Source organism: Leucopleurus acutus (assembly GCF_964270905.1).
Source record: "Leucopleurus acutus genome assembly, chromosome: 20".
Lineage (NCBI taxonomy): Eukaryota > Metazoa > Chordata > Mammalia > Artiodactyla > Delphinidae > Leucopleurus > Leucopleurus acutus.
Window position 1 is genome coordinate 57,361,636 of NC_139162.1, and position 12,656 is coordinate 57,374,291.

Here is a 12,656-nt window from a genome sequence, read left to right on the forward strand (position 1 = left end):
GTCCTTCCGCAGACATTCTCCTTCTCATCTTTCAGGTCTCAGCTCCCACATCATTGCCTCAGAGGGCCGTTTCCAGAGTTGCTCTCTGAAATTGTAGCGTTGGTTTGTTCATTTTCTTACTGTCTCCTCCTTCTAGGAGGGTTTAAGTTCCATGAGGCCAGGTGGCTTCTCTGTGCTGAGTCAGGCTTCTGCCTCATTTCTCAGCAATCCTTTCTGTGCCCTGGAACATTTTTTACTTCTTCAAACGTACCGCATTCGCTCAAGATTCTACCTAGCAGAAGGGACAAGTGACACGTACTTGTTGAATGAAGTAACGAAAATAGCAAACGTGAAATCTGGGAATGAACTGTTTTTGACAAATTGGTAACCAACAGATTAGCATCACAGAAATTGTCTTCTCCAGAGAAAACACATGCTGTTTTTGCTCCAGTTCTGCTCCTTCTCTGGTTTCAGAAGAAATCCCCTGTATGACATCACATTATTGAGAAGGGTCCCTCCAGACCCCAGCAAGGAGACAGGGGGCAGGAGCCAGCCCCCAGGGTGGGCCCCTGTAACCCTGGCCAGCGGTGGTCCATGGCCTTGTGAAGTAAAACTGACAATACTGCCACCACTCCTGTCTTTCCCTGAAATCCCCCTGAGTGGAGGTGGGACTTGTGAATACAGTGACACCTCACTCCTGATCATGTTATGTTCTACAGAAGAAGAGAGATGACCCTGGGGGGGCCTGACCTAATCAGGTGAGCCCTTTCTGAGCAGAGTGTTTCCGACGGGCTGGTCACCTGGTCGCAGAGGAAACCAGAGAGACACACTCCTGGTGGCCTAGAAGAGAAAGAAGCAGCTGCCACGGTGTTATTTCCTACAGGAGGCGTGTGGGAGGGGGCTGGGTGTAGCCTCTGGGAGCTCAATGCCATCCTCCACTGACAGCCAGAGAGAAAGCAGGGGTCTCAGCCACACAACTACAGGGAGCAAATTCTGCCAACAGGCAGTCTCGCTGTGTGTGTGTGCATGTGTGTCTGTGTGTGTCTGTGTGTACTTGTGTGCATGTGTCTATATGTGTCTTGTGTGTCTGTGTGTATCTGTGTGTCTGTGTCTGTGTGTGTGTGTCTGTGCGTGTGTCTGTATGTGTGTGTGTGTGTCTGTATGTGCCTGTGTGTGTGTCTTTGTGTCTGTGTGTGTGTCTGTGTGTGTGTGTGCGTGCTTGGAACAGGGCCCTGAGCCCCCGACAAGACCACAGCCCTGGATAATACCTTGACTTCAGCCTGGTGAGACCCTAAGCAGAAGACCCAGCTAACCTTAACCTGAATCCCTGACCAGGGGACTTTAAGCTGCTGAGTTTGTGATGATTTGTGACACAGCAACAGAAAACTACCTTCTGCTGGCACATGCTGGGCCCAAGGAACATGCACCAGGGTGGAGATGGGTGGCCCAGTGGGTCTGGGACCGTAGGCCCCTCACCCCCAGACCCTGATGGAGGCTCTAGTTTGTGAGTTAGAATGAACATTTGGGGGCCATTGAGCAAAGCGGTTAGTGTGGGGACCAGCCTGGTGTCACACACACCTGGTCCACAGCCTAGCTGTGCTCCTTCTGGCTGGTGTGAGAACCTCTCTGACCTCAAGCTATTCCTTCGTAAAGTGGGGGTAAATTCGGGGCTTTCCCTATGGATTCTTGGAATTAAATGACTTGATCCATTTCCAAAGCACTTGTGCACATGCCACAAGCGTATCACCTGAATTCACCATATCCAAACCCTGCATTCATGTGTCTATAAACGTGTTTATAAGGGTACATGCAACGTATTGTTAAATGTCACACACACACACACACGTGCGCACACACGCACAGCAAGACTCCCAAACAAATGGAAACCCTCCTCGTTCTAATTCATATATCAGTGGAATTTGTTCAGTAAGCATTTAACGGACACCCACTGGCTTCAAGGCACCATGAAGGGTCCATAGGGCAGAAAAACGACTTCCTTTGCAAAATAAAGTCGCGAAAAGACCAATTCTAAAATCATAGAGGAAAAACTGCTTAGAAACAGAATGTGGTGAGAATGATTTGCCAAACAGATGGTTAGTATTAAAGCTTTCTTTCGTGTTTTGGAAAGGGCTGTCTCCACCATGCCGTCTGTACCGGGCTGGGTCCAAGAGAGCCGTTCCCATCCTTAGTTCCACGGATGTATATCCTGCTTGGAACTCAGCCTGGCCTTGAGCTCAGTGGAAAGTCCATGGGATTCTGGAGAGATGAGGGTCCACCCTGTCCACTTGGCCGCGTGTGAAAACTCTAACAGCTCCTTCCCATCTGTCTGCATTCATGGGGGCCGGTTCCTGAGGGAAGCGACTGAGGCTCTCAGCTTGGGTATAAAATTTAAGTGTGGGGGTGACAGGAGTGCAAACATCTCAGTAATCAAGAGAGATAATACTTTAATGCAACGTGTCCTTAAAATTTCAAAATTGGACTTCCCTGGTGGCACAGTGGTTAAGAATCCGCCTGCCAATGCAGGGGACACGGGTTTGAGCCCTGGCCCGGGAAGATCCCACGTGCCTCGGTGCAACTAAGCCCGTGCGCCACAACTACTGAGCCCACGTGCCGCAACTACTGAAACCCACGTGACTAGAGCCCGTGCTCCACAACAGGAGAAGCCACCACAATGAGAAGCACATACACCGCCATGAAAAGTAGCCCCCACTCACCGCAACTAGAGAAAGCCTGTGCGTAGCAACGAAGACCCAACGCAGCCAAATAAACAAATAAAATTTCAAAATTCATCGGAAAAAAATCAATGATGAACAAAATATCAACATTTTCACTCAAGACAGGATCTCACAGGGTCGAGACTAGGGTGAGGTGAGTCCTGCAAAGCTCAGGGTCCTATACTGTCTGGAGTAAATATTTTGGTGTTGTATGCATCATGGATTTCTGGCATTATTTTTTATTTTTAAAAATATTGCATCGGGCTTCCCTGGTGGCGCAGTGGTTGAGAGTCTGCCTGCCGATGCAGGGGGCGCCGGTTCGTGCCCCGATCCGGGAAGATCCCACATGCCGCGGACCGGCTGGGCCCATGAGCCATGGCCGCTGAGCCTGCGCGTCCGGAGCCTGTGCTCCGCAACAGGAGAGGCCACAACAGTGAGAGGCCCGCGTACCGCAAAAAAATAAATAAATAAAAATATTGCATCAAAATATTACCCTGATCCTACCGTATGACACAGGGAACTATATTCAATATCCTGTGATAAACCATAATGGGAAAAAATATGAAAAAGAATATATATATGTATAACTAAATCGCTTTGTTGCACAGCAGAAATTAACACAACGTTGTAAATCAACTATACTTCAATAAAATTAAAAAATATATATATAAAATATTACCTTGAATATTGAGGTTTTCTGCTTTCTCTTAAATTTTACACCTGAGGTGAATGCCTCACTTGCCTCACCGTAATCACTCTTTCAACATCTCAGATCTTTTCTCCGTCCACACTGCAAACACCCTAGTTCTTTCTCTCATTGTATGTGGTTTGCACAAGTACAACAAACTCCTAACCACCCCCTCTGTGTCCCAGTCTTGTCCATCTTGTGAAATGTCGACGCCACTTCCCAAGCTGCCCAAGCTATAATTCAGGATTAATTCCTCTTCCATCCCTTTTCCCCAAAGTGTGCATCCCACCCATCCACGAGTCCTGTGTTTCCAAGAATAGGGGACCAATTGCACTGGTGTGATGTCATTTCAGATGGTTCGGCTTTAAAAACAATTAAATTCCATCATAAAATGCTATATACCCTTGTCAACTCTTTCCATTCCATTGCAGAGGAAGTTTCTCTTAGGTGCTGGTGTGCCTTCAGCCTCTCCAGAGCACTTGCTAATTACTTTCTTTAAAAGGACAAAAACTGTAATTCGAAAGAATACATACACCCCTATGTTCATAGCAGCACTGTTCAGAATAGCCAAAACATGGAAACAACCTAAATGTCCATCAACAGAGGAATGGATAAAGACGATGTGGTACATATATACAATGGAATATTACTCAGCCATAAAAAAGAATGAGATAATACCATTTGCAGCAACATGGATGGACCTAGAGATTATCATACTAAGTGAAGTAGCCAGAAAGGGAAAGACAAATATCATATGATATCACTTATATGTGGAATCTAAAATATGACACAAATGAACCTATCTACAGAGCAGAAACAGACTCACAGACATAGAAAACAGACTTGTGGTTGCCAAGGGGGAGGAGAGCGAGGGAGGTCTGGATCGGGAGTTTGGGATTAGCAGATACACTCTAGTATACATAGGATGGATAAACAACAAGGTCCTACTGTATAGCACAAGGAACTATATTCAACATACTGGGATAAACCATAGTGGAAAAGAATATGAAGAAGAATGTCTATATGTGTATAAGTGAGTCACTTTGCTGTGCAGCAGAAATTAGCACAACATTGTAAATCAACTATATGTCAATAGAATTTAAAAAATAAAAATAAAACAAAGGACACTCAGGCCGGGGAGAAGGAGGGGTATGGAATTCGGGAATCTGAAAAAAAAAAAAAAAAAAAGTGGTCATGAAGAACCTAGGGGCAGGATGGAAATAAAGACGCAGACCTACTAGAGAATGGACTTGAGGACACGGGGAGGGGGAAGGGTAAGCTGGGACAAAGTGAGAGAGCGGCATGGACATATACACACTACCAAATGTAAAACTGATAGCTAGTGGGAAGCAGCCGCATAGTACGGGGAGATCAGTCCCGTGCTTTGTGACCACCTAGAGGGGTGGGATAGGGAGGGTGGGAGGGAGGCAGACGCAAGAGGGAAGAGATATGGGGATATATGTATATGTATAGCTGATTCACTTTGTTGTAAAGCAGAAACTAACATGCCATCGTAAAGCAATTATACTCCAATAAAGATGTTAAAAAAAAAAAAAAGGACAGCTTCGCTCAGATCCTTGGCAAGCCTCAGCGTCTGGCCCAGGGCTCCTCAGCCTGGCACTGCAGGCATATGGGCCTGGATGATTACCGTGGCGGGAGCCGTCTTCGTGCACTGTAGGATGTCGAGCAGCCTCCCTGGTCTCTACCAACCAGGTGCCAGCAGTGTGTCCCCCTCATGTTGTGACAACCAAAAACGTCTCCAGGCATTGCCAGGTGTCCCCCAGTGGGCAAAGTCACCCCTGATTGAGAACCACTGGTTTAGCCACACTTATTCACACTTTTGTTTTCAGTGTATTTCCTTTTAAAAATTTTTTAAATTTTTTAGAGCAGTCTTAGGGTCACAGCAAAATTGAGCAAAGTTGCAAAGAGTTCCCATACACCCCCTGACCCATACATGCCTACTCCCCCCATTGTCAACTTTCCCCACCAAAATGGGCCATTGGTTACAAGAGAAGAACTTGCACTGACACATTGTTATCACCCAGAGTCTATAGTTTGTATCACCATTCATTGTATCATTGTACATTGTGTGGGTTTGGACAAATGTATATTGACATATACCCACCATTATAGCATCACACACGGTATTTTCATGGCCCTAAAATTCCTCTGTGCTCTACCTGTTCCTCCCTCCGCCCCAGCCCAGTTTGAAAGATTTGAAAATAGACAAAAGTAGACAAAATAGCAAAATTTTTTCTGTTACACTCATCGTTTCAACACTGACCAACTCATACCCCCAGCATGCTGTAACCACCAGAATTATTTTCAAAGCAAATTCCAGACATGATGCCATTTCATCCATACAGAGTTCAGTATCTGTTTCCTAAAGAGAAAGCCTCTTGTATAAAGCTGATTTATTTTAGTTTTCATAAAGAGCTGACTTTTGAACGCACACAGAGCCTACCCCCTCGAAGTCACCTGGTATTGTCTGTTGCAAAGAACGAGGGGGAAAGAATGGCGTATGTGAGCATTACTTAGATCGAAGCTATATTACACACAAGCAAAATTCTGCATTACTTGGGAATTACACACTAGATATAGTACAGCCTGGTTCTAAAAGCGTGATCATTCCCTGTGTGCCAGGAGCCGTGCTGAGCATTGAGGGGAAAATATAGGACATACTCCCTGCCCTTGAGATGCTCACAATCTGATTGATAAACCCTGAATGCAACACATGGGATGTGGGGCAAACGTGTTATGCATCCCATGCTCTGCACGGCTGAACAATAATAAAATAAGAATCAGCAGCGGCAGCGGGAACAGCTGGGCTTCATTGAGACCTCACTACCTCAAGCACCCAGAATGCAGAGCAAAAACAAAGCAGGAAAATTAGAGAAAAGTGGGTGGGAAATGGGATCTAGGGGTGTACTTTGGAGAACAATGGCTAGCTTTCAGGTGTTTTCATGGTTTGGATAGGGCAATTCTAGAATCTTGACCGCGCTGGTCTGAACCCAAGAATAACTAACCGTTCCTTTCCTTAGATAGAGAGCAATGCAAAAATTACAAAGATTCCTTGGGAACCAGCTGGGCTATTTCATTCAGCAGAAGGTTCTATGGGAGACAATAGGGGGTCTCCTCAGGCTGCCAATCGACCCTTGTTTCTAAAATGACTGCTTCTCCCCTCTCCCAAAACCATCCTACACACAGCTGTCTTCAGGGTCACTTGCCAAAAAGCTTATTTATTTCATCAAGATTTTTACTTGTCAAAGACTAGAAACAACCCAGGCATGCATCCATGGGGGATAATAATAATTCATAATAACATTATGTTTTAATTATTTCTGGTTTACTCCATAAAATGGAATACTACACTATTCTTTTCCCTTATAGGTTATTACAAGATATTGAGTGTAGTTCCCTGTGTTATACAGTAGGTCCTTTTTGGTTATCTATTTTATATATAGTAGTGTGTATCTGTTAATCCCAAACTCCTAATTTATCCCTCCCCTCCCCTTTCCCCTTTGGTAACCATAACTTTGTTTTCTATGTCTATGAGTCTGTTTCTGTTTTGTAAATAAATTCATTTGTGTCACATTTTAGATTCCACATATAAGTGATATCATATGATATTTGTCTTTGACTTACTTCACTTAGTATGATAATCTCTAGGTCCATTCATGTTGTTGCAAATGGCATTATTTCATTCTTCTTATGGCTGAGTAGTATTCCATTGTATATATGTACCACATCTTCTTTATCCATTCATCTGTCAATGGACATTTAGGTTGTTTCCATGTCTTGGTTATTGTAAACAGTGCTGCAGTGAACATTGGGGTGCATGTATCTTTTTGAATTACAGTTTTCTTCTTTTCCAGATATATGCCCAGGAGTGGGATTACATGATCATATGGTAGCTCTAGTTTTAGTTTTTTAAGGAAATTCCATACTGTTTTCCACAATGTCTGGACCAATTTACATTACCACCAACAGTATAGTAGGGTTCATTTTTTCCACACCCTCCAGAGGAGAGTCTTTTCACGACCTATCTTTTTGAATCTATGAATGTTTTTATCTATTCAAAAAAATGAATGAAATTCGATTTTAAATTAAAATAAGTAATATTAAAAGTAAATTAAAACGGAGACACCGGCCCTTTTTCCCCAGCAGCCCCTACCATCTTCATCATGTTGATAGTTCACCATAGGAGGCCAGTGACACTTTCTGACCCTCCATTTTGCCCAACTTTGACACAGTCAGCAGAACGAGAACTACCCTCACTTAACGAGTGTCCTTTCTTCTCCCTCCCAGGTGTGTTATTGGCTTCAAGGAAAAGACAGGCAGCCTGGAACCAAGAGAATCCAGGGGCGAGTTCCCAGTGAGACAACTGTCCCGTGCGTCACCTCCAAGGCCTCCCACATCCTATACAGGTCGTGGAGAGGACCCGTAGGGACAGGTGAAAGGTGGGCATCCATGTCTGGTGCATTTACAGAATGAGAAGGGGAGGAGAATGGGCAAGAAGTCTTCAGAGGGACTTCCCTGCTGGTCCAGTGGTTAAGACTCCGCGCTCCCAAAGCAGGGGGCCCGGATTCCATCCCTGGTAGGGGCACTAAGATCCCACATGCCTAATGGCACAGCCAAAAAAAAAAAAACTGAAGAAGGCTTCAGAGGGGACCTGGGGTCAGACTGTGCATCATATATAAGCACTGTGAACAATCTACTCCTCCTCCCAGGAGAGTAGGATTCTGAACAGGAAAGCTGCATCTCAGACCTGCCTTTTAGGAAGATTACTTGGGCTGCCCGAACGGATTGGCTGGGGTGATAATCCCCAGATTTCTCTCCTTCCCATTCCACGTCTATATTTTCCCCCATATTAACCTTATTGCCTATGTGATTCCCTCCTTAACTTTTTTTTTAAATTTTAATGGACTCCCTGCTTCTTTAAATTGAAAGAGTCTTAGTGAAGATAACTTTTTTAAATTGAAGTATAGTTGATTTACAATATTGTGCTAGTTTCAGGTGTGCAACTAAGTGATTTGGTTATACATGTATATGTATATATCTATACTCTTTTTTATTTCTTTCCATTATAATTTATTACAAGATATTGAATATAGTTCCCTGTGCTATTCAGCAAATCCTTGTTGTTTATCTGTTTTATATATGTACTGTGTATATGTTAATCCCAAACTCCTAATTTATCCCTCTTCCCCAATAGTTTCTTTTTAATGTTATTTTATTTTTTATAATGTTATTTTTATGTAATGTTATGTATGTTATGTAATGTTATGTAATGTTTATGTATTTTTATGTAATGTTATTTATACAGCAGGTTCTTATTAATTATCTATTTTATACATATTAGTGTATATATGTCAATCCCAATCTCCCAATTCATCCCACCACCACCACCCCTCCCACTTTCCCCCTTTGGTGTCCATAGTTTTTTCTTCTACATCTGTGTCTCTATTTCTGCCTTGCAAACCTGTTCATCTGTACCATTTTTCTAGATTCCACATATATGCATTAATATACAATATTTGTTTTTCTCTTTCTGACTTACTTCATTCTGTATGACAGTCTCTAGTTCCATCGGCGTCTCTACAAATGACCCAGTTTCATTCCTTTTAATGGCTGAGGAATATTCCATTGTATATATGTACCACAACTTCTTTATCCATTCGTCTGTTGATGGGCATTTAGGTTGCTTCTATGACCTGGCTATTGTAAATGGTGCTGCAATGAACATTGGGGTGCACGTATCTTTTTGAATTATGGTTTTCTCTGGGTATATGCCCAGTAGTGGGATTACTGGGTCATATGGTAATTCTATTTTTAGTTTTTTAAGGAACCTCCATACTGTTCTCCATAGTGGCTCTATCAATTTACATTCCCACCAACAGTGCAGGAGGGTTCCCTTTTATCCGCACCCTCTCTAGCATTTATTGTTTGTAGATTTTCTGATGATGCCCATTCTAACCGATGTGAGGTGATACCTCATCGTAGTTTTGATTTGCATTTCTCTTATAATTAGTGATGTTGAGCAGCTTTTCATGTGCCTCTTGGCCATCAATATGTCTTCTTTGGAGAAATGTCTATTTAGATCTTCTGCCCATTTTTTGATTGGGTTGCTTGTTTTTTTTTAATATTGAGCTGCATAAGCTGTTTATATATTTTGGAGATTAATCCTTTGTCCATTGATTCGTTTGCAAATATTTTCTCCCATTCTGAGGGTTTTCTTTTCATCTTGTTTATAGTTTCCTTTGCTTTGCAAAAGCTTTTAAGTTTCATTAGGTCCCATTTGTTTTTTTTGTTTTTATATCCATTACTCTAAGAGGTGTTTATCCCTCCCCCCCAATAGTTTTTATACAGTGACGTATGTCCATTATTTCTCAATACACCTGAAAAAAATAATTTAAAATAATAATAAATAAAGATAATTTTACTATTCAGCCATAAAAAAGAATGAAATAATGCCATCTGCAACAACATGGATGGACCTAGAGATTATCATATTAAGTGAAGTAAGACAGACAAAGATAAATATCATATGATATCACTTATATGTGGGATCTTAAAAAATGATACAAATGAACTTATCTATGAAACAGAAAGAGATTCACAGACATAGAGAACAGACTTGTGGTTGCCAAGGGGGAAAGGAGGTGGAGGAGGGAAGGATTTGAAGTTTGGGATTAGCAGATGCAAACTATTATGTATAGGATGGATAAACAACAAGGTCCTACTGTACAGCACAGAGAACTATATTCAATATCCTGGGATAAACCATCACGGAAAAGAATATGAAAAGGAATGTATATATAAGTATAACAGAATCAGTTAGCTGTACACCTGAAACTAACACAACATTGTAAATCAACTATAGTCCAATAAAATAAATTTTTTAAAAATAGAGGTAATTTTATATTCACCCTTGGAAATGATCAGTGAGAGATTGCTCTGACGGGATTCGATGCTCCCTCTAGATTGAGGGAGCAGCACGTGCAAAGGCCCTGGGGTAGGAACATATGTGGTCTGTCCAGGGAGCAGCAGGACGGCTGGTGCAGGTGGAATCAAGGAGGTGAAAAGAGTGGTGAGAGATGGGGAGGGCATGGAGGTGGGCCACGGCAAGGAGAGGGGCCACTGCCCTTCGTGAAATAAGAAATTTGGGGGGGTTTCTAGCAGGGGAATAACATCAGTTTTGCATTTACGCAGGAGCCCTCTGGCTATGTCATGGAGGTGAAGCTGCAGAGCAGAAGCCAGAAGACTTGTGGGGTCACCGCCCCGCCCCTCCCCCACCTCCCACCTCACCAGCATCCTTCTCACATGTAACTTCCCTTGGTCTCGGAAGAAGGTACAGGTTTGAACTAAAGCGTCAGCTCAGCCCTCAGAAGAAACGTGTTTCCATGAGGCTGCACCATGGTCCTCAACCAGGGTGGCTGTGCCCCCAGGAAACATTTGGAAATATCTGGAGAGACTTTTGGTTGTCACGATGGGGGCGGGGGGAGGAGTTCTGCTGGCATCTGGTGGGTAGAAACCAGGGATGCTGCTCAACACCCTACAGTGCATGGGACGGGCTGCCACAGCAGGGAACGGTTCCGTTCAAAATGGCAATAGTGCCCAGGCCGGGTCGGGCTGCCACAGCAGGGAACGGTTCCGTTCAAAATGGCAATAGTGCCCAGGCCGGGTCGGGCTGCCACAGCAGGGAACGGTTCCGTTCAAAATGGCAATAGTGCCCAGGCCGGGTCGGGCTGCCACAGCAGGGAACGGTTCCGTTCAAAATGGCAATAGTGCTCAGGCCGGGTCGGGCTGCCACAGCAGGGAACGATTCCATTCAAAATGGCAATAGTGCCCAGGCCGGGACGGGCTGCCACAGCAGGGAACGGTTCCGTTCAAAATGGCAATAGTGCCCAGGCCGAGGGTCTTCTTGCCCTTTATTTGAGGTTCGTGTGTGTGCATGTGTGCCTCTGTGTGTGTGTGTGTGTGTGTGATGACATTGTCCATATATACCTTACATGGCATGTCTGCATCCCAGCTCCACCAACTGGCTGTGTGCCCTCAGGCCAGTTACTTAACTCTCTGGGCCTGGGTCGCCACATTTTTAAATCAGGGATCATCAAATTACCTGCCTCACATGGTTGTTGGGAAGTGTAGTTAATATGGAAAGTGCTTGTAAACAGGTCCTGGCCCAGAGAGGGTATTCAACAAGTGGCAATCATTAGTTACCATCACTTTTCTCAATATTGATCTAGTCAGGAGACAGGTGTTACTAGCCTGGCTCTAAGGATGCTGGGTATCTTGTAGTGGCCTACTTGGTAGGACAGGGGCAGCCATGAGTCCCACTAGGGGGAGGACTTGCGGCCAGACCACCATGGGGGTGGGGGGATCCTGACCCTACTGGGAAGATGGATCATATGACATGTAGTCTAAGGAGAGCACGGCAGTCAACAGCTGAGGCTCAGGAATTAGCGCTTCTATCTTAAATCCAGGTTCTGCTCCACCCTGGCATTTGGACCTCCAATAACAAGTTAACTCCTCTGTGCCTCAGTTTCCCCATGGGGAATGAAGGCCTATCCTAGTATCAACCCACTAGAGCTGCTATAAAGATCAAAGTGAGGGACTTCCCTGGTGGTCCAGCGGTTAAGAATCTGAGCTCCCAGTGCAGGGGGCCCGGGTTCGATCCCTGGCTAGGGAACTAGGTCCTGCATGCCACAAGGAAAACCCAGCGCAGCCAAATAAATAAATAAATATTATTTTAAAAAATCAAAGTGAGTGGGAGGGGTGGTGTCTTCCAGCCCTTGGGCCTCAGGATGGACCCACTGGCAAAGAAGCTCTTTAAAGGAGTTTTAGTAGCTGAACTTGTAGACATTTTTTGGAGCATATTTTTTTAAAAAAGATGAACACAAGGCAAGATTTCAGGCAAAACATGAGCAAGAAATTCCCCTTCATCTTGGAAGTTTATTACAAATCCAGTGAACACTCTGGAATGTATGGGATCAGAGAGCAAGATCCAGAAAAGTGGCTGAACAGCAAAAATTAGGAACTTGCCATCGATTAAAGTTTCATATTTCATAGTATCAGGCAAGAATAAAATTCCAAAGTTGACATGAATATTTAAAGTTAAATGTAAACTTTAAGTCGGGGGGGGGTTTAATTTAATTTAATTTATTTTTTGGCCACACAGCCTGTGGGATCTTAGCTCCCCGACCAGGGATGGAACCCGCATCCCCTGCATTGGAAGTGAGGGGTCTTTTTTTAAAAATTTATTTATTGGCTGC

The 12,656-nt window shown here is 44.0% G+C and overlaps 1 pseudogene across 1 annotated transcript; it reads left to right on the top strand.

Moving 5' to 3' along the window:
- The first annotated feature begins 12,188 nt into the window (after positions 1-12,188).
- Positions 12,189-12,418, top strand: LOC309976286 (protein CEBPZOS-like; annotated as a pseudogene). Its single transcript has one exon. The product of its transcript is annotated as a protein CEBPZOS-like (transcript).
- The last annotated feature ends 238 nt before the right edge of the window (positions 12,419-12,656 follow it).